Here is a 23,438-nt window from a genome sequence, read left to right on the forward strand (position 1 = left end):
ATTTAACATAATTAAATTACTTCCTACCCTATTCCCCTATAAACCCATTACCCGCTATAGAACATATTTATCAATTAATCAATTAATTAAAATTAATCAAAAATTATTCTCAATTAATTAATTAATATTTCATACTAAATAATAATTAATTTAACATAATTAAATTACTTCCCACCCTATTCCCCTATAAACCCATAACCCGCTACAGAACATATTTATCAATTAATCAATTATTAACATTAATTAAGTATTATTCTCAATTAATTAATTAATAATTCCTACTAATTAATAATTAATTTAACATAATTAAATTACTTCCCACCCTATTCCCCTATAAACCCATAACCCGCTACAGAACATATTTATCAATTAATCAAGTAATTAAAATTAATTAAAAATTATTCTCAATTAATTAATTAATAATTCCTACTAATTAATAATTAATTTAACATAACTAAATTACTTCCCACCCTATTCCCCTATAAACCCACAACCCGCTACAGTACTAAAATGCAACTTTTAATTAAATTACATTAAAAATACATGATAAAACATAATAAATACTATATAATATACACTAAATTTATTTAAAAATCGATATTAGTAACATCGAAAATATTTACTTCGATATTACTGACATCGATATTTAAAACTTCGATATTACTAATATTGATATTAAAAGTGTCGATATTACTTACCTTCTATATTATGTCCCTTCGATATTTAAACTTCGATATAATTGTATATCGAAATTTAAAACTCGATATTTTGTCTGTGTACCCTCAGGGCCACGTGCACCGCTCCTCTCTCCCACAGAAACCCGCTAAGTGCTGAATTTAACTGTCTGAACCAGCGGGCCGGGATCACATGTGGATGGTTTTGTAGTTGATATACCAGACGTATAGACAATGGCATCTTAGTCCATACCTTCAAGTCCTCGCGCGTGCGATCCCAAACCGGGGTAAGGTTGCGATCGCGGGACAATGCCGCATCCTCAGTTAGGTACACTCCCAGATATTTCAACCCATCCGTCGCTAGTTGGAGACCCAACGCCCAGTCGCCTATCGCTCGCTCACCACCCAATGTCCAAAGTGTAGATTTGCTCGGGTTCATGTAGAGGCCAGAGGTTTCACCGAAGACCTGAAGTATGCGCATAAGTCGCGGTCCGGAACGGTCCATGTCAGTAAGAAAGAACAGCACATCGTCTGCGTATAACGCAATTCTATCAGTATGGTCCGAAGTAAGCATGGGCGAATTTTGCGGATCTCGCGTTTGCGGATTTTGCGGATTTGCAAACTCGCAATCCGCAAAATCCGCGAATTCTCGCGATTTTTTTTTTTTATGTTCGCACGGGTTTCTGCAAGTTCGCAAGGGTTTTGTACAATTTCGCAAATTGCGAAATTGTACAAAACGCGTGCGAACTTGCAGCAACCCGTGCGAACACAATAATATGAAGAGAAAGAAGCTCCTGGTCACAGGAACAGCACGGGGATTGCGCTCATGAAAGTCAAGGATGCAAAGGCCTCTACCCAGCATCACAGCTGACTTTCCACGGTAGATTTGGGAAGAGGCACACCTGTCCAGCCTCGAAGACGCTCATGATTGTTTTTGGGCTAATGAATGAGTCACTGAATTTGAGCATAAACTAGTTCGAGCGACCATGTGTGTGTTACTATGCAATCGCCCCGAAGGGCGCAGGGGTCCCTTGAGTGAGCTGTCCATCATAGTGGGTGAATGGCGGGAAGACGGTGCAAACCGCGAGTGTGTGCGCGGGGCCAAACGTGCGGGGCTTCCATGCGAGTTCACATGCCTCTTGTGTGTATAAAAGGTCAGAGAAAGATCAGTTCAGCAGATGAAGAGAAAAAGCTCCTGGTCACAGGAACAGCACGGGTATTGCGCTCGTGAAAGTCAAGGATGCAAAAGCCTCTATCCAGCACCACAGCTGATTTTCCATGGTAGATTTGGGAAGAAGGCACACCTGCCTCGACGACGAATGAGTCACAGGAAGGGTCACAGGAAGGGCATGTTGTAAATATTTTAGGATGGCGCCGGCAAGCTTCCAGCGCCATCCTAAAATACTTACTAAATTAGCTTCAACAGGAAGCTCTAATAGATAAAATAAAGCAGGTGCGAGCACCTGCTTTATTTTATCTATTAGAGCTTCCTGTTGAAGCTAACTTAGTAACTATTTTAGGATGGCGCTGGCAGCTTGCCGGAGCCATCCTAAAATAGTTACAACAGGCCAGGCTTGAACTTTTGCCCCCGGAAAAATCCGCCGCTCACGGATTTGCGGATTTTCTGTAAATTCGCGGGAGTTCGCGGATTGCGAATTTACCGAAAATCCGCAAAATCCGCAAGCGGGATGGATTTTCCGCCCATGCTTAGTCCGAAGACCACCGGAAGCCTTCAAGTTGGGCGTTGATGCGCACCCACGCCGCGAGAGGTTCCATTTCTAGCGCAAAAAGATATGGGGAAAGGGAACAGCCCTGCAGCATCCCCCGCTAGTGGCCAGGGCCTTCGCAAGGATCTTCGCCTCCGTGTTCAGTAGGGAGATAGGGCGATAGGACGCATGGTTTTCGGGGGTCGCCTGGGCTTCAAGAAGACTACGACCTCAGCATGCCGCCAGTCTGGTGGGAGCGCCCCACTCTTGCACGCTTCTTCCAGTACCGGCCGAAAGTGCGGGCCTAGCTGGACCAAGAACCGGCGGAAAAATTTGCTCGGAAATCCGTTGGGACCTGGCGCCTTACCCGGATTCAATTCGCCCAAGGCCTCACCCAGCTCCTCATCTGTCAGGGGCCGGTCTAGGAGTTCCCGTACCTCATCTGAGACGGCTCTCGGGGGAAGATTGTCTATAAAGCTCTGGACCGTTTCGGCCTCCAGACACTCCCTGGGCATGTACAGCCCCTCGTAGTATCTGGCAAAGCTCTCCGCTATCACAACGGGTTCAAGAAGGGGCACCCCCTCTGGGGTCTCGATTCGGGGCAGCGGCTGAGCATGCATGATGCCCTGACATAGGCGGTGCAGCATCTTGCATGATTTGTCCCCCCATTGATAAATCCGACTGCGGGTGGCCAGCCAGGCCTGCCTCCCCTCATCCATCAGGACCGTGGCATATTGCTGTTGCGCAAGTGCCAGTTGCCGTCTGGCGGGCCCGCCATCCTCCTCCCAACCCCTACTTTCCAACACCACAAGCTCAGCCTCGTGCCGCACTAATTCCTGACGCTTCTCTCTCTGGGCTGCAGCCCACCAGGATATGTCCACGCCGCGTATTGTCGGCTTCATGGCTTCCCAGAGGACAGTCGGGGAGTCCACCGAGCCCAGGTTCGTAGCCAAGTAGCGATCTATCTCAACCATCATGTGCGCCCTGTAGTCGTCCTTCGTCAAGTGCCAGGCTGACAATCGCCACCGAAACGGCTGCCTGGCCGGGCCCACGCTGATCGTGACGGCCACCGGTGAATGGTCTGAAAGCGCCCGCGGCAGAATCTCCGCTGACAGCACCTTGTGGGACAGCGCTCTGGGGATACAAATATAATCTAGTCTGGAGAAGGAATCGCGTGCTGCGCAGAAGTATGTGTAGTCCCTACGCGCCCCATGTTTATACCTCCATGCGTCTGTCCAGTCAAGACCTACCGTCAATGCATGCAGCTTAGTGGTGGACCCCTCCCCCTCCTGCGCCGGAGCTACCACCCCACTCCACCATCTATCACAGCTCCTATCCAGGACATCATTCCAGTCTCCCTCCACAATGGATAAGGCGGTTGGCATGGAACCCCAGAGGGACAATAGGCGCTCCACCAATGAACACTGTAGTGGCGGCGGAGCGTACACGCTGCCAAGAATCACGCTATCCCTCCAATTTCACCCTGCAGAAAGAGGTACCTGCCCTGCGCGTCCGTCCATAGGCGTTTGTGTATGTATGGTACTCTCCAAAGGATAAGGACTGCCACTCCCCTTGAGCCCCTCGAGAAGCCCGCGTGGTATGCATGCGTGCATCCTGAGCGCTGGAGGCATAGGGCCTTCGTGCCCAGCAGATGGGCCTCCTGCAGGAACAGAATATCTGCTCCCATTCTCTTGACACACTGAAAGACTGCCCCCTGCTTAACTTTGTCCAGCATTCCCCGAACATTCCAACTCAATATTCGCAGCGAACCAGGGCCTACCCCCCCCCCCCGGACTGCAGACATTTGATCAGCTCATCACATGTGGGACAGCTGTCCCCAAGGCACATCCAGTGCAACACATGGCTAATAACGAGCAGCAAGGCATACGCACATACCCCCCCAACCCCAACCCCCAGCCCCCAACTCCCAACCCCCCCATCCTCCCCCCACTCTGTACCTCCCGAACATGGAAGCACCTGTCGCGGTCGGATCGCGGCCTGGCCCCCAACGGGAGACCCAGCCCCACGTCCTCCAATGGATCCCCTTGCGGCAGCCCATAGGAACTAGGCCGTCACTCCCACCCACCCATTCAGACCAGGAAGGGCTCCCAGCTCAAAGCAACAGTGCACCTGAGCATCTACCCCCCCTATAAGCATTGAATCACCTTCACAGTCCCGGATCATCCATTTCCATCAGTCTGCTGTTCCTGTGGAGGACTGTCTCTGCGGGCGACTGAGCCCGATCGCGAGCACCTATTTGAGCGCTGTCTTCCACGGCGCCGACTCCTGCTTCTGAGGCCCCCCCGGGCAGTTCCATTGGAGGAGGAGTCCGACTCACCATCTCTAGCTGTGTTGACCCTAATTTTCACGGTTTCAACTGTTCAGTGAAAAACCTCCTCCAGAGTATCAAAGAATAGTGTTCGGGACTTGTAAATCACCAGCAACCGCGCCGGGTAAAGCAATGCATACTGGAGTTTAAGGCCACGAAGGCGAGCCTTGGCCGCAAGAAACGACTGACGCTGCTGCTGTACCAATCTCGTATAGTCCGGAAAGATGAGGATATTCGCGTTGTCGTGCTGTAGTTCGCCCTTGAGCCTTGCCTGCCGCAGGATGGTATCCCTATCTGAGTAGTTCAGAAATCTAGCTATGATCGACCGTGGGCGCGCTCCCACAGGGGGTTTCTTCACGAGCGCCCGATGTGCCCTTTCCACCACAAAGCAGCAGGATAGCGTGTCCGCAGGGATCCAGCCCTCCAACAATTGCGCCAGGAAGTCTTCGACCTTGTCTCCCTCGCAACCCTCCGGAAAACCTACGAAACGGATGTTATCCCGCCGAGCGCGCCCTTCAGCATCCTCGACCCTCAGGGCCAGGCCCTTCTGTATCTGTTCCATGGATGCTACTTTCTTCTTTAGGGTGGAGACGTCATCTTCAACCCCCGTGATATGGGTCTCTGCGCTAGAGATTCGCTCCACTGCATTCCGCAGGTCCTGGCGGAGAAGGGTGACATCGGCACCGACCGCGTCTATTTTAGCGTCCAGCATATCCCTCGATTGCGTGATGGCTGCCAGCAGCGCCGCATTGTCAGGTGCCGGCGCCGGCGCCTGGGATCCCCAGGTCCTGCAGCCCCAGTAAACTTGTCCATCGGCCCCTGCTTGCCCTGGCCACCTCCGGCCCTACCCCGCGTCATCTCTCCGTGCCCTCAGCGGTAGTAGCTCCCTGTGTAGGTGTGTTCACAGTCCTGGGCAGGCCGTGTAGGTCAGATGCACGCAGTCCTCCGCCCAACGCAGAATGGCGGCCCCGGTGCGACCTCCAACACCCCAAGTCTCTCGTTAGTCCGACAGGGTCTGAGCACCACAGAACCTCAAGCTAATGCGTTTTGCAGGTGCCACCAGCCAACAATGTGCAGGCAGCTCCAACGTACACCCTGCACTCCCAAGCAAGTGTGGAACTCTAGGGCACCTAGGACAGTGGATCTCCCGAGCACCGGGGCGTACCTCAAGGGCCAGGCACAGCCGTCCGTGTTATGACTTATGGCTGTCCACGACGAGTCACCATCCCAAGCGCCACACTCTAGCCACCGGCCCTCGTCCTCCTCCACTCATGGGTCCCAGCGCGCCAGACCACAGTTCTGGGCTCGCGCACCCCGAGAGCCACCAATGACTGCCTTAGGACCACACCGGGGGCCTCGCCGCCTGTGGTCCCCATCCGGGCCGGGCGCCGCCCGTCCTCCCCACCGGGGCCCGATCTGACCCCCGAGGCAATAATTCCCTGGGCTAGCTCCACTCACTGCCACCACCACGACTCCGCAGGGCTACGCTGCCCCTCCCTTCTGACACCGGGCAGGCCGGGTCCGTCTGCTCCGCGCCGGGGCTCTCTGCTGTGCGGGGCCCAGACCAGCGTCAGGCAGCTCTCATCAATTAGGGCAAGCAGAGCGCTCCCCCAGCTCCCGCCAGGGCCTTTCACCAGCCCGCTGCTATCTCCCGGCTGTGGGCCCCCAGGGCAGACAGGACGGCACAAAATGGCGGCTGCTTCAAGGGATGTCGCCTTCAGTGTCTACCCAGGCAGCCCCAGGCCAAGCTTCACTCCAATGGCTACCGGCGTACCTGCCACAGGGCACGGGGGGGTTCTTTTCTCGCCCGGTTAGCACCTCCAGGCCCTCCGCCAGGCTCCGGCACTCCGCGGCGCCCACCGCTGCCGCCAACAGCCGCGTCCGATCGGGCAACGCCAAAATCGAGGCCCCGGCTTTGCAGGCCTCGTCGGAGCTGCTGGGGCCCGGGATCGTTTCCGCCGTACTCGGCGCACCCACCCGGCTGATCTTGCTATCGAGTGTAGCGCACCGGTCCCGCACCAGAATCCTCCTGCAGAAAGCCCAGTAAATGCTCAGGGCAAGGATATTCGTTCAGGATATGGGAAGGCTGGTCCGGAGCTCGCGCTCTACAGGACCGCCATGATCGCCAGCCAAGCCACGCCCTTTGCTGTTGAATTTTATTTACATTTTTCAGATCTTTTACTACCAAAACTTTTAGCCCCTTTTCAATCCTTTTTTTTAGCTGGGAAAACGGAAGGTACCTTTCAAGAAGCAACAATTTGTTTAATCCATAAAGAAGGTTGTGATCCTAAATATTCTAAGAACTATCACCCAATATCTTTGGTAAATGTTGATTATAATCTGTTTGCTAAACTACTTGCTCTACGTCTAGATCCTCTTTTACCCCACTTTATTGGGAAAGAGCAGGGTGGATTTGTCAAGGGTAGACACACTTCTGATAACTCTCGACTTTTTCTTAATGTTCTAAACAAACTTCCCTCTACCTCTACTTCTCTGGGGGATATATCTGTTGATGCCGAGAAGGCCTTTGATAGAGTAGATTGGTCCTTCTTATTTGCCTCACTACGTTGGCATTGATTTGGCCCCAAATTCATCTCACTTATCTCTCTTTTATATTCTGCCCCTAGGGCCTCAGTCTTAGTTAATGGTTCTATCTCATCACACATCCCTCTTCAACGTGGAGTTTGTCAAGGATGCCCTTTATCTTCCCTGCTTTTTATCCTAGCCCTTGAATCATTTTTGTCTTTTATACCTAATAATAATTCTATTTCTGGTTTTCCTTTTGGGGACCAGTAACTTAAACTTTCCGCATATGCAGACGATATCCTTTTGTTTTTTCTCCGATCCTGATACCTCTATCTCCCCTTTGCTTCATGAATTTGATTCTTTTTCTAAGGTCTCTGGTTATAAGATCAATTCGGACAAAACAGAAATCCTCCCCCTTACTAATTTCTGTTTTCCCCATTCTTTTTCGTCCAAGGGATTTGCTTGGATACATCAAAAATTAAATATTTTGGCATCTTGTTCTCCAATTCTATTTCCTCTACAATTAAATTAAACATGACTGCCGTTTTATCTCCTGTCTCCTATTGATAAATTGCTTTCTTCCTGGAAACCCCTTTTTCTTTCTTGGTGGGGTAGATTAGACTCAATCAAAATGATGATTGCGCCTATTTTAATTTACACTCTCTCCATGCGTCCTGTCCATATTCCCACCATTTATAAGAAACATATTGATTCTTGTCTTTCTAAATTTCTTTGGAAGACTAAAAAAGCTAGACTCTCCCTATCCTCTCTTCGTCAATCCAAATCTGAGGGTGGTGTTAATTTCCCAGAGTTTCGCCTCTACCATAAATCCTTCTCTCTTCGTTAAACTTTGAGATGGCTTATATCAGAACACTCTCCTTTTACTCTTCTTTGGTTATCCATTAAACAAACCTTATTATTACCATACTCGCTCAAGGAAGTAATAGCTTTTTCCACCAAAACCTCTCATACATCCTCCCCTCTCTTTAGACACACTTGTTTCCTTCTGAAACCTCTAGTCTTACCTCCTCCCATTTCTCGTGATGATTTCTTGCAATCTCCTATTTGGCATTACTCTCTCATCCTTCTCAATAACAGGCCAATCTTCTGGAATGCTTGGAGAGCAAAGAACATTATTTGGTTTAAACACCTTTTCAATGGCCTATCAACATGCTCTTTCCCTGAATTTCAAGCTTTAGTCCATTGTCCCCACTCTTTCTTACTGAAGTTTACTACTCTTATGGCAATTATTTTAGAATATACTACTCTCTGCCCCCCACCTTCTTCTATTCAGAATTTGCTTCTTAAACTTCTCATCTCTTTACCCAAAGTCTCTCTTATATATAAATATTATTTAGCTCCAAATCCATATTATTATTATTATTATTAATTTTATTGAGTGCACAGCTACCCAGAGGGTTTCCCAACGCTGACAAGAGGACAGGGGTATGACCATTAACAACTAGTTTACTGGTTAAATAACCACGACTTCAGTTCCCTGCGGAACCTAAGATATTTGGGCTCAGTTGCCCGTTTTCCTTCTTCCTCAAATTCTAATTGTTGGACCTGTGGTTCTTCTGATGCTAATCTTATGCATCTTCTTTTTCTCTGTTCCTCAGTCTCCAATTTATTGAGGTCTGTCTGGTCCTATATTTCCTGTATCTTTCATCTATCCTTCTCTCATTCAATACCCCTTTTGTTTATTGTGCAAAAACTAAATTGGAACTATCTTGGGAAACTGATCTGGGATGTGACTGGACTATCTGCTTTTGGGATAAACTTTGATCTAGATCCTTAAAAATTTCTCGCTCTGCCTCTTTCACTCAATCTGTTTTTTCTTTATCATAGACTATATCTCACCCATATCTCTATTGCCCGTTTTCCTTCTGCCTCAAATTCTAATTGTTGGACCTGTGGTTCTTCTGATGCTAATCTTATGCATCTTCTTTTTCTCTTTTCCTCAGTCTCCAATTTCTTGAGGTCTGTCTGGTCCTATATTTCCTGTATCTTTCATCTATCCTTCTCTCATTCAATACCCCTTTTGTTTACTGGAAGCCTCTCAGATTCTTTATCTATACCCTCTTACAATCATGGTCTTTTTGATCTCATGCTTGCATTAGGCTTTCAACAAATGTGTTGAAAGGCTAATGCACGCAATTGGAAATCTCTTCATAATCTCTCTATACAACACTGGTGGATTAGTCTTTGCCACTTTCATAGACTGGATGTTGCCTTCGCCTCCTCCTGTAAACCAATTCTTTATAGGGAACTTTTCTGGTTACCTCTTACGACTTATTTGGATCAAATTGTTCTTACACACACCTCTTCCCTCAATTCTGCAAATGTTAAACCCCCCTGAATTCCCACTCTCAGTTTTCTTTGTTATATCATTCTGTATAAGTTGATATTCATTGTCACAGGACTAGTAGATTGTTCACATTTCGATATGTTTTTGCAATGTTTTGTGCAGTATCTCTTTATACCATTATATCAGCAATTATCCCCTTACCTTTCTTTCTTCCCCTTTCCTTTCCTATCCATTTTTTACATAAAACCTTAAAATTGCTTTTATTTCTTTAATTGTACTAGCCATTTATCTTATTATCGTTACATTTCATTATTTGCATGCTGCTGGTATATCTTCTTTCTACTTCTCTGTTTATTCAATAAAAGTTTTTTAAACAGAAAAAAGAACAGACCACAGTTCCCAAAATGAGTATAGTATCATCAAAAAAAATGTTATTTTGAGCACATGGATAGAAGAGTGTGGGTGGGAGGAACAGGAGCAGCAACCATGGAGGGCAGGACAAAGGAATAGGAACAGCACATGGAGAATGGAGGGCAGGCAAGAGAGGCAATGAAAACACAGGGGCATTGAACGGCAGGTGGGAGGGGCAGCATGCTGACCTTAGGGGGCAGCCAGGAGTGGCAGGGGCAGCAGGTGAAATGGGAAGAAGCAGGAAGTGGACAAGAGAGGGCGGGGCAGAGGCAGCACAGGGACAAAAAAGGGTGGGCTGGAGCATAGAATGGTCAGCAAGCTGACCAAGGGTGCAGGCTTGAATGGACAGAGACAGCAAGCTGACCATTAATTGCAGATGTGAGGGGGCATGGGGAGCACAAGGAGAATAGAGGGTAGGCCGGAGCGGGTAGGTTCAGCAAACTTACAATGGAGGGCAGCCTGGATTGCGCACTGCTGAAGGTCATGTAGAGTGGGAGGCTGTTTGCCAATGGCGGGAATGAGTGCAGGGCTGGTGCCACCCCCCTCTGCATATTGCAGTGGGGAGAATGGCACCCATGGGGGGGGGGGGGCTGGGTGCAGGGCTTTGCTGGAGACCAGACCCTACGACCATCCGCCGCTGTGCACAGCTAACTGCCATTTTATGGTAATAATACTTGTAGATTGCGCGGTTACCCTAGGGTGTCCGGGCACCATGTGCAGTAGGGGTCTGAATATGAATAAAAAAACTGATATTTACTGAGAAACCATAGGTTAAAGAGTCAGGTTAGTTAGGTATGGTAAGATCTTTTTTCCAGTAATAAAGCAAATAAAGTAACTGAAAATACAAAAGTTAAAGTGACATTGTAGTTAGGTATAGTAATACAATCTTAGCTTACTGTTGGACTTGACCCTTTTTGGAGGGTCTTCCCAGAACTTTTTGCCTACCGCCTATATATTTTCTGACCTGTTGTTAGTTAAGTCGGAGGGTGACAACACATGGTTCTTACAGGTTGTACCGTATTGAACCACTCCTTTTCAGTTCATCAACACTTTTTGGTTTTATGGTGAAGGTGTACTTTTTTCACGAGTAAGAGTGCAACGAGTATAAGAACAGAGGCCCTGATCAATGCCGTGGGATTAGATACCCAATAGGCAGAAACATGTTGGCCCATTTACAGGCAGATATTTGTTACTGTCATCTTGCTCTGTTCTGTTTTTAATTAGGAGGCATGTCATGTCCATAGAATAAAGTTGCATAAAGGAGGACATTCCATCCTATTTTAAGTCACATTTCCTGTTTTGTTGCACCTTTTTTCAAACCATCAACAGATCAGTCATTACGGATGTTTCATTAATGGTGGTGGACCAAAATCCTAAGATATCAACACTGTGTGGTTTAGTCCCTATGATCAGGGGACCAGCCTTTCACACACTAGGGTTTGGCCAGATGATATGACTGATCACAAAAGTCTCCTTTGATGGAAACCCTACATCACCGTTTTGGGACTGGTCAGCCACTGATGAATATTCTATAATGTATCGATCTCCTTTGCATTTTGAGTCCACTCTTCTTTATCTATGTCTTCATCCTTTCACTATCTTTGTGATTCACACACGTTGAGATCTAGGCGACTCTGTATTGATAGTGTAGCTTTAATAGTTAGCTAATAGACCCCCTGTGTTTCTTATGGTATACATTAAGTTGGAGCTGGGGATATAACCAGGTGTGGGTCTTTAAACTGTATATCCCTTGGACCCTCTTTTGAAAGTTTTTTGTATTTACTTGCATTGGGGATTCCCTGATATGTGCTTCAGTGGAAATTCCTGAAATGAGAGGGGTAGCGTGACCATGTTTAGTAAGTTTGGAATAGTAGTGCTAAATCCTCCTGCTTATTAGTTAAAGAAGATTTATTATTACTATTTTAAAAATGCCACTTTTAGAAGTGGGCCTTTCTATGTGCTTGTGTCTTTGTGCCTTGCCTGATTGTGAATTGACCGCCTGGTTTTGACTGCCAGGGGACAGGGGATGTGCAGTCACTCCAGCCAGTCCCTGGGGGGTTGAGGTGTGTCCTGCCCTGCCAGGGTGACTCAGCACTAGGCTTAATAGACCTTGGGTGAATTTAGAGTAGCAGAAGGAGTTTTCCCTTGCACCTGAATAGGCGTGGCATGGCCTTTGGAATAGTGGGAGGAGTAGCAGCTGCACCTGAATAGGGCTGTGCCTGCCTTCCACAATGATTATTCTACAATGATGGCTCTGCCCCCTGTGGCGTGTCTGGGGGCAAGACTTATCCTGTGGATCAGTTGTGTTGTGCACTTGTAAATGAATTTTAAAGTGCCCCAGAACAAGGATATTTGGACTATAAATAAAGGGTCTGTGACCTCTTAAAAAAGAGAGGATACTGCATGGACTGGCAGAGGATTGCTGTGTGCCAGGAGGAACCACCGTCTGGGACTACCTACTGCCTGCTGGGCGAGCTTTTTTGTTGCTGTACCGGTGCTGGAGAGATCGTAGAGCTGGTGAGTGCTTCATTATCGGTTGCCCTCAAAGAGCGTTGGGTGAGCGTTTTTTAATTCTGCTGCCCAAAGAGTGGGCGTTTACCCGGTGCTGACCCAGAGAGGAGCGATTTTTGCCCTGCAGTGTGGGCAGTGCCACTCTCCCCACTGTTGCCTGTGAAGCCAGGGAGAGCCAAGTCGAGGGAAGCGCTCCCAGCTCCCTGCCGTACTCTCTGCATTGCTTCCAGTTATTGACAGTCAGGGCTCTGCTACATGGCCCCGGGCTGCAAGGCAGCATCTTTGCAGTATGGAATCCCACGACCGGTAGTCCCTGCTTACGTCAGAAAGAGGGGCGTGGCCCAGTTGCACTTCAGAGGAACTGGAGCCTCGCTGGCTCAATTCAGCCATTTCTGGCCAGAGAAGACCGCCAGAGGGCCGTGCTGGGGAAGGAGCCAACCCCAGCGTGGCCGGCATTTACATTGTAGGTAAAGGCAAAGGGCTGCTGCCCGAAGGAAGGCAGCGGGCATGGTAGGGATAACTTCCCCGCCGCTGCCAATTGCACCACTGTGTGTGGAGAGGTTCACCAGAGGTTCCCCTGCCAGGGGTCCTTTACTTCTGGTACCCGCAACTGAAGGGGCTGCATCAGCAGTAACACGGTCGAGGACAGCAGGAGGTCCCTCTTGGCCAGTAGAGGTACTGGTTTAGTGGTAGCAGAGCACCCAGTGCAGCTGCTTGTTGAGTCACATGCAGAGGGGGACCCATCCAAATTACCCCATGCAGACAGGCATTGTGGGCCCCTACCGTGTTGGTGCCTACCGGGGGGGGGGACAGAATGGCCACACCCTTATTACGACCGTCCCTGTCCCGAGGGGCAATTACTGAAACTCTGCCTATGGTGGGTGCTGTCCCAGCACCGGGAAAAAGTACTGCATTCACTGTCGTAGGAAGGCAGGAGGCCTGGGGACCTTCTTTTGAAAGAAGAGTACTGCTCTAATAGAGATGCAGGTACTTCGGTGCCCTACTATTGGAATGTAGTGTTCTAACCTTGTTCACTATAGAATTTATGTTATGCTATGCCCTGAGTTGAATATATGTGGTGTTACATTGGTAGTGATTATATCTCTATGATGTGTGCACTCTACCAGTATTTACAGTAGTGCACTGCTGGGATTGTTATGACAATGGCTCGACTGGCCAAGTGATTTAAGTGATTCTGTTTGAAGTCATGACAAGTGCCTACTGGCACAGTAATATATGTGATTGTGATCTAATGTGTTTTTATGAATAATACAAAGGCTATTTTTATGTAACCGTTTGTGAAGTCTCTTTTCTGGTGGGTGTGCCTAGTCTGTCACTGCTGTCTGAGTGTGTTGCGCAAAAGCTTTACACATTGCCTCTGGGATAAGACTGACTGCTCTGCCAAGCTACCAAGGGGGTGAGCAGAGGTATGATATGAATTAGCACTCATCAACAGGCAAGTTATTACCCCGATGTGAGTTCGCTGTATTTACGAGCCCCCTCTATATGTTAAAGATCGTAACCCCGATAACGTAGATAATACAGCTTAGTTTTATTTTAGCATTAGAGTCCTGTTAGAGACAGGGAAGTTTTAGATCGTAACCCTAAGAATGTAGACAATGCAGCATTTGTTTATCTTTTGTTTATCTTAGCATTAGAGTCCCGGTAAGAGACAGATAAGATATATGTATACTGGTATTTGAATAATCCTTGCAAGAATTTAGCTGAAATATTGGAGCATGAGCTCTAATTACTGCCACGATTTTATATCTTCAACGCGGTGCAATGACTTTGAATAAGCGAGGTTGTTGAATCTGTTAGTTAAACTTCCCTAAAATAGGACTATGGGTTAGGATGAATGTTGTGCTCTAATCACTGTTGTGAACATATATTTTTACCGTAGCTTAATAGTTTTGAATAGGCGAGGTTGTTGAAACTGGTTGATAGCCTCTCTTAAATATAAGCTTACAAAATAAGATGAATGTTATCAGAAATGGTAGTTATTGATTTAGGAAATTATTAGATAAGCGATGTTGCTAACTTTCCATTATGGATTAATGCTATGCAATATTGTCTTGCTGCGGAACAATTTCGATAAAGAGAACTAATGAATGATATGTAAAGAGCTCTTTGCAACTACTATGAAAGTGTACTTCTGGCATTATGCTACTAAATAAACGATGCCATGCATTATATCATGCGACAGATGAGTACAGATAAATAACCATGTGTGAGATAATATACGTTATAGAAGTATGCATATAAGATGACACATGGATTAATGAAGACATAGAGTTATATTACATGTCTGTGCCAGTCAGGGCTTACTCACCATTAAACTCATAGATTAGTAGTAGGGGACCCACAGACAAACCTATAGAAAATTGATAACATTGAGTATATTATATGTAGAATAGTAAAATACATATTGTACATCGTTGTGAAATATACTCTTCTATTCTCCTAGCACTACTATCTAAGCCCATACCATTCAGAGAATTTCACCCTAATAATTGTGAATATCTATAGAAGAAACATAAATACTTCAAAAGACTCTTCAGGTAATTAAGGTGTATGAGTTTTTTCAAGGAGAGATTTTTTTAGAGTAAAATAAAGATATAAACATAATAATATACCAATACACCGTTCTCATTATTGTTTCTCGGTAGAATTGGACACCCCTACTTTAGAAATTCCTACGTTCATCATCGTTGAGAATCCATCTCATAATATATACGAAACCCTGATCATAAATGATATTGTAAGTAAAGACAAGAGTTCATTAATTGGAGAATTTCATTAATTCCCTTTCCTGAGAATAAATATTCCTCAGAAAATTATTTTAAAATGTTCATTTGCTTAGACCACTATCTAGTCAAAATCAAGAATTTGTACATATGGTCACTCTATCATTATTTCTCATCCTTTTTCACTGGGTGAAGGTGAAGGGTAATTTGGTCAATCTCTAACAAGAAACTGAAAGTATAACTGTTGAAATTATGTTTTAGATTTTAGTGTGGCCTTCCTGACAAAGACGCAGTTTGCTTCGAAACGCGCGTCGAAGACTACTAGATTTCCTTGCCACAAGAAATGCTGTAATTTCAATTGTTTTTGTGAAATGTAATAGAATCTATTGATGTTTTCACATATTGCTATATGAGACAAAAAAGACACTGGCTGTAAGCTAGGTAATCTTTAATGTGTTAAGTTTTATTGTGTTTGTTTTTTAACAAAATCATGTTTTTGACTTGATAATTTTAGATTTAATTGTTATACTTCAGTTGTTTATTCATTCTTATTTGCATTGATGACAAGCATTGAAATATAAGGATCTATGACATACATGTATTTGTAAGATTGCCTAGGGATATACCTTTGACTTGCATAGTTCCTTCCCTAGCAATTGTCCTATTGATTCTACAGGGGGTCCCAGGTATTTAACAAAAACAAAAAAACATGTTCATCCTGTACCTGTTTGAGAATGCTCAGAAGAACAATCATCCAGGGGGTGCCATAACAAAGTATATACACTGAGGCAAACACCGCCGCCCAGGTGTTGCAGTCGGCCAACGGAGGACTCAGACCACTAGGCAGGCACATAGTAAGGATCCTATGCTTTTCAACAGGACCCGTAAGAGGGACAACTACATCAAGCTGTTCAATTTTCGAGCAATCCAAAACAGCAAGTCCTCATGTTTCGGAGAATGGTTTCCGATCACCGAATTAATAATAACAGGGCTAATCACAAGACCATCACTGTGTGCATTCTGCACCCCAGGTGGAGCCACCAGAAAAGCACGGGCAACAAATTGGATAAGACATCTATAAAGAAGAACCACCTGACTATACAACAAAGGAACTTCTGCCAAATTATCATTAAGATAGTTAGGATGCGGCGTAAAGCCGGCTAAAACAGGACAAGTGGCCTCATCAATACTCAAGGGGCCCATGGGAACAAAATAAATAGGGCTCTATTAAACCGAATCTGCTGCTCCCAGACCGTAACTGCATAAGGGCGATAAGCTGCGGGAACAGCAGCAGGAGCATAAGCATGGAAAGAATTATCATTCGCATCCACTGCGGGAAACATAACCCAGCAGTAGACGACCTCAAAATGATACTCAGGATCTGCTTCAACTACAAAAACAACTGGAGGTCCGAATTGGGTACTCCATGCCGCAATACATTTTGAGTAAATGCAGTGCAGCAATGAGCCAGAAGTGCAATCAGCTGTGCCATCACTGAAAGAAAATGGAAAGAAATGCTAGCACAAAATGGGTCCAAAACCCTTTAAACTTCAAGCTTGAAAAACCTACAGCAATAGTTGAGCCCTAAAAATTGAGGAGGCAAACCCCTCCCACCATTGGCATTTCTGAGAAACTGTGTGAGGGTATTGTGGACAAGCACAAGTGCTACTTATGGGTTCTGTGGATAAGTACCAGACCACTCGTTGGTGGTGCCATGTTGCACGGATTTTGAGGAGTCACAGAACTATGCTTGGGATTATAGAAACTTAGTAGGCACGGACTGAGTCATCCTACCACCTGAGTACCCATGAGCCTGGGACTGACTAGCTATAGTGTCTCACTTGCCCTCCTACTTACTCACAGAGGAACAAGCAATTAGACACCCCAGAACACAACACTCCCGACCCTCTCAGGAATCACGGTTACAGGACACACCTTTTTGCTCTCACACTCGTACTAGTCCACAATAAGTTCTGACAGAGACACAAGGAAAGTCTAAATTGTTTATTTTAACTATCGTGCTGTAGTATGCAGTATACGTGCCACAACAACTAGAAAAATGCCCAATACAAATACGGTTAGCATAGCAAGTCATAAATGGAGCTGTCATTATATACGACAGTGTAGCCTAACCTTCCTCACCTTCCACAGAAGCAAGATTATTATATATCAGAAGATCTCTAGGTGTTAGCAGCAGACCCTGTACCTTAGTATACACAGGTGAAGGTTCTACATCATGATCGTTTCCCTGGAAAGGTCCCTCTCCGAGTGTGTGTTACATATCTGTGCAAACCTATATGACAGAAGTACGTGTTCCCAAACAACAGCTGAATTTGCACGTTTTGTCTAGGTGCTAGTACCTGACCAGAACAGAATAACAAGGAGCATTGTTGTTCGACCTTGTCTACATGTTCGGACTAATTCCTAGGAAAGAACAGAACACAAAAACAACTGCGCATTCTGTGTATAAGTAGTATGGCACAAAGCAAAATATGTCTGTAGAGTAACGTGCGCAAAGCAAAGGACAGTCTGCAACGTGCTCATGTTAACATAGGGTGTACAACAATGGGTCTGCATGGGACATATGACCTTCCTTCCCCTCAAATCATCCAAATGTCCAAAGTCTGTTCACTGGGTCATATCCTTCAAACAACGACAGAAGTGTGTCACCGTTAGGAGTCCCTGGAAACAGCTGGGAACCACAGGTCCAAATACCCAGGGAAAGACGCGATCCGAGGGAGAGGGGTGCCAGGGAAAAGGGAGTCTCCAAAAGTCCATCATTGCGAGAGAGAATACAATGCAGAATATGCTCACCTCCATTATAGACCTGGCAATAATCCAACACATAAGACCTTGAATACACCATCTAAAGAAAACAGCAAGCCCAGCCTCAAACACTACAAAATGACGCAAGCAGGGGTACAGAGGGCCATAGAACAGCTTCCTGACCACCTCCACTTTCTTGAAAATAAGATAGCAGATCATGTGAGTTCTAGGGAAGCGCCCAAAAGACCAATAAAAAGAAGCCTAAAGCTAGCCTAAAAGAAGTTTCTAGGAAAAGGGCATAGTCAATTCACCTGATGCACCTGGGCAAGGTCACATGACCTCCTGGCATGCTGCTATTGTCAACAGCATTCAATTGCGACACTCTCCCTTTGTACAACGCCCGCATACGTGTTGGTCAAAAGCCACCACCCGCACCGATAAGCACCCCCATGCACTCACTGGGCGAGATAGGATATTGGAGGGGTGGTGTCGCCCACTGAGAGCTAGTAAATAACTGAGAGCATCTGTATTTATTTATTTATTGCCATTTATAGAGCGCAGCGTATACCCGAAGGCTCTTAAAGATCAACCCATAAAATATCTTTTCGGACATGCAGTAAGAGGAGGCCCAATAACTCATAAAAATGAATATGGCCTACTCTTTAACGTAACCCATCAAAGATAGATTACTCCACAGGCACCGCCTTCTCGTTCCTCACTAAGAAAATTGTGTGAATGAAGTTTGGAGAGCACACCCCTAACGAAAATCACAGGAACTCCTAAAAAAATGATTGACAATGGCACACGCAATAATTCACTGTTCTCTTAACTAAGCAATGAACGCAACTCTTATCCAACAGGTCGGCAATTGAATAGGTGCACCACATTTTCTGCGGCCACATCAGCTCCCAAAAGGATCTACAGGGTGCAAATTGGGAACTACGAACTGTACCGCAAACATTTTGTCTTGAACTTTGTTAACTAAAGACACTCCCAATTACCAAAGGATTACAGACATTGTCCGTAGATCCATCACCAAGACCTGTAATGTTCAATAAGTTACGTATTGTTGTACTTCCATGTACCTTGTTCTCTGTACTATGGATGTTGTTGCATCGGTTCATCCCCAAAGAACTGCCTAGGCTAATGAAGTCCAGCCCGAACCTATCACGCGCTTGCATAGAGACCTCTCCCATATCACTTATAATTACACCAAACCCAACACTAGCATTCCACACACACTACACAGTGCCCTCTTACACAACACATTGTATCAGCACATGACCGCCGTGGGCTCCAAGACATCAGCCAGGTCATGTTACTTCTGTTCGCTGATACCACATGCAGTAGGCCCTGACAGGCTTTACTTACTCCAAAAGGTAGCCCCCGAAAAAGCAAACTGCCTTCTCTACCTATACCTATGTAGGATTAGGGAAAAAATACAACCCAACAGAGTAGATCCCCATAGAGTAGTGGGTGATTCTGACCCGATACGAGACCAATCCCACAGTATTGAACCTTTTCACCGAGCCTAGTGATATTTAAACTGAGTTAGATAGGATGCGCAGGAGGGGCACCACAGGGAGGATACTGTTTGGCCCCATAGGGTTTCCAGAGAAAAGCTGCTTGGAGGTATCAAAACCACCACGCCAATGCATGAAAACGTCAACTCTCACTTCCATCTGTGGTCCAAGGGTGGCCCTTAGCATATCTGGGGCTGTCTTCTTTAATAACAAATGGACCCCAGACATGGAGTACTAGTGTAGGGCCAACCACCTCAATGATACGAAGGGAAATGAGGGGTGGGTTGAACAACAGCATAGATACTCCATGTCAGGAAATCTGGGATACTAAGGTGAAAAGAGATACTTTCCTAGAAGGGAAGGGGCAACCCCTAATCGCACAGAAACTTATACTGTATTTGTTGCATTTCAGAGGTAAAAGAATCATTCCACTCTGAACAAATGAAAACTGGGTGATGAAGCGAGGTGGAGAAGCAAAATATTACGTACCCCTTGCAAAGTCACTCTTCCATACCATAATTTGTACTAATGGAATGATATGCGTGACTAATCAACTTAGAATAAGAAATGCACCTACACAAATACACGTGGGAACTAACTTTGCTTGTGTTGCAATCATAATGAACTAATTATGTGATTTTGTCATGTCCTAAACTAATGAGCAGCTTTAAGGTAATGGAATGCAGAATAAATGTGCTTTTATTTATGTATTGTTGTGGCAAAACGTGAGGATAAGTAAGTATATCACGCTTAAATGTGACTATTTGCTAGGAAATTATTAATAGGGAAAAACTTAGAAATGGAGCGCTAAACAAAAGGGTTAAATTACTAAAAATGAATGTTCATTTGTGTTTGTTTCTATGATAGTTCCATTTTTGACTTGTGAGGCCTAAAAGAAAATGGAGTCACTCGATTATTGTGGTCACAAAAGAAATACGCATGCGCGAGCCAAGTACGAGTCTGAATGCGAGCTTCTTGTGCCTGGAGTGACGACGGTTAAGGACATAATGGCCTGGAAGTATAGATGGCTGCCAAAATGATGAGCACAATGGTTCAGAATGTGGGAATACATGCTAAAGTTGCGAGTAGGGAACAGGACTAGGCCGGACTTGGGCCAAACAAAGGACCCATTAGGAAATTGCGGATGGAATGAAAATGTAATATTGCAATGATGAAATGATGCTCATCCACCCCAAAATTGTCCAATCAGAACTCAAATTTAGACTGAAAGTTACACTTTTAGATAGATAGAGCTAGTGAAAAAGGCATAAAAAGTGCTGATTTTATTGAAGAAAAAACCTCTCTTCGATTTCTACCAGAGATGCTTCTGGAATGCTGATTTTTCCTGAGATGTAAGACTCTGAATAATTTTTCCTATTTCTTTTCTTAGGGAGATGCACTTTAGCTGAGAGTCTAGTTAGGGATGTTAGGAGAATAAATGATTATATGGGAACTATCTGTCTATTGCTAATACTGGATATATAAAACATAATGAAAAATGTTGGTCTTTGAGTTTTCTTAAATAAATTATTCTAGCTGTCCTGAATGTAATCTTTTTCTTAAATGTCGTATTTTGAAATAACGAAATAAATAAAGTGAATAATCTTAAACAAGCTGAATTTGCTCTTAATAAAAATTAGATAAATGGACAATTAAGCTGGTTTTGAGTTTTCCTACGCCTAATTTCTTACTAGTAGATCCATTGAACTCAATGGTGGTGTGACTAAATAAAATGTTGTAGTTATTGAAAACCATGGCAAATGCATTTAAACTGCAGGTGTAAATAGTATAAATATTCAATTTTAGTTTTAGATACTCAACTATGATACAGCAGCTTTTCCTTTGAATTTCACTGATCCATGAAGTAGAGTATAAGTGTTTTATGAGTGATTTGCTGTTTGGATTTAGAAATTATTTCCGGAGAAGCACTGCATCAGTGGCACAATACTGCACATTCCGGGCATGCAGTTCGGCACTTACTGGCAATGCGGAAGGTTTGCCTACACTTAGCTCCTCCCTTGATGGCTTACCCTCTGTTCCCTCATCCCCATATACACCCTGACCCTGGTCATTCCTAGAGAATATCTGTCAGAGTTGCACCAACACCGCTAAAGAAGAAGACAACTCTCTTCCATCAGGCTTGAGGAAAAAAGAACTGCTGATTATTTTGGCTGGGCTCAGTACAAGGACATTCCGGAAGAATTCAGACTGTTCTCTGACACACAAGTAAACATGAGAGGGTCCATACCCTTCTTCACCGTGCAGATGAAAGTGAATAGCTGCTTGCTACAAATAACCAGGTGGGAGATGCTCAAGAGTATGGACAACACTGAGTTCAGCCTTAATGCAATCCAGGAAGAACTGAGAGTATCCTCCTCATGGAGATAAAACATTGATGTGTGTTGGACTTAATGACCGCAATGTAGGTGGGGAGGGTGCCAAGATCGGTGTATCCTGCTGCACGTTTATCCAAGGCAATGACCTGGATAAAGGGACTCTGACTCTTGCCATGCAAGCACTGTACTGTTTACAAATAGACATGCATGAGGAGGGAGGTGCCCTATAGCAGGAGTGGTGCATGAACTGGTTGTCTTGGTTCCCAGGGTGACTGACCTTTATGTGCATGTCATTGTTGCCTACTTTCATATTTTTATTGTTTTTGTGTTGATTCCTGCAATTGGGGGGTTTGTTCTGTGAAAACGCAGTCCTCAAATTGGGTAGAATGCAAGTAACTAGGAAAATAGTAATAGTCAAAATTGAAGAACAACAGGTCCCAAATAATGTGACTGTCATGAAGCATGGGAAGATAATGTAGGTGAAAATTCGACTAGAGGGGACAATGTTAATATTGACAGCTTCGACAATCAGACCACCACGATAGCCAACACCACCTTAGATCCCACGATCACCACCCACAACGACCACCTGCTCACCTGGATATACATCAACGACAACAACACCATTAAAATCATGAACACCATCCACTCTGGCTCCCTGTCATACCCGTGCCCACACCACATCTTCAACAAAGCCAGCGCCACCATCGCGCCCCACCTCTGCAAGGCTATCAACATCTCCTTCGAGACTGCGACCTTCCCCGAGAGCTGGGAGCACGCCGAGATCAACGCCCTGCTCAAAAAAACCCAAGGCAGATCCGAAGGACTACAAGAACTTCCGGCCCATCTCTCTACTCCCATTCCCGGCAAAGGTCATCGAGAAAGCCGCCAACAAACAGCTGACCCGCTACCTCGAGTAGAAGAACAACCTGGACCCATCCCATTCTGGCTTCCGCAGCAACCACAGCACAGAAACTGCCCTCATCGGCACCACCGATGACATCAGGGCCCTGCTAGACAACAGCGAAACCGCGGCCCTCATCCTCCTGGACCTCTCAGCCACCTTCAAAACGGTCTGCCACCGCACCCTACGCACACGCCTTCACAATGCAGGATTCCAAGACAAGGCCCGGGAATGGACCACCTCCTTCCTTGCCGGCAGAACCCAGAGGGTCCGCCTCCCCCCTTTATGCTCCAAAGGTTCCAAGATAATCAGCGGCGTACCCCAGGGATCATCCCTCAGCCCGACATTGTTCAACATCTGCATGGCCCCGCTCGCCCACGTCGCCAAACTGCACAACCTCAACATCATCTCCTACGCCGACGACACACAGTTGATCCTCTCCCTCACCAAGGTCCCCCTCACCGCCAAGACCAACCTCCACGAAGGAATGAAAGCTGTCACCGAATGGATGAAGAACAGCCGTCTGAAGCTCAACTCCGACAAGACGGAGGTCCTCATCCTCGGCTCTACCCCCTCAGACTGGGACAATTCCTGGTGGCCGACTGCCCTGGGAACAGCACCAACACCCACCGACCATGCATGCAACCTGGGGTTCATCCTCAACTCATCACTCTCCATGACCAAGCAAGTCAACGCC

The sequence above is a fragment of the Lissotriton vulgaris genome, chromosome 8 (assembly GCF_964263255.1).
Source record: "Lissotriton vulgaris chromosome 8, aLisVul1.2, whole genome shotgun sequence".
Taxonomy (NCBI): Eukaryota; Metazoa; Chordata; class Amphibia; order Caudata; family Salamandridae; genus Lissotriton; species Lissotriton vulgaris.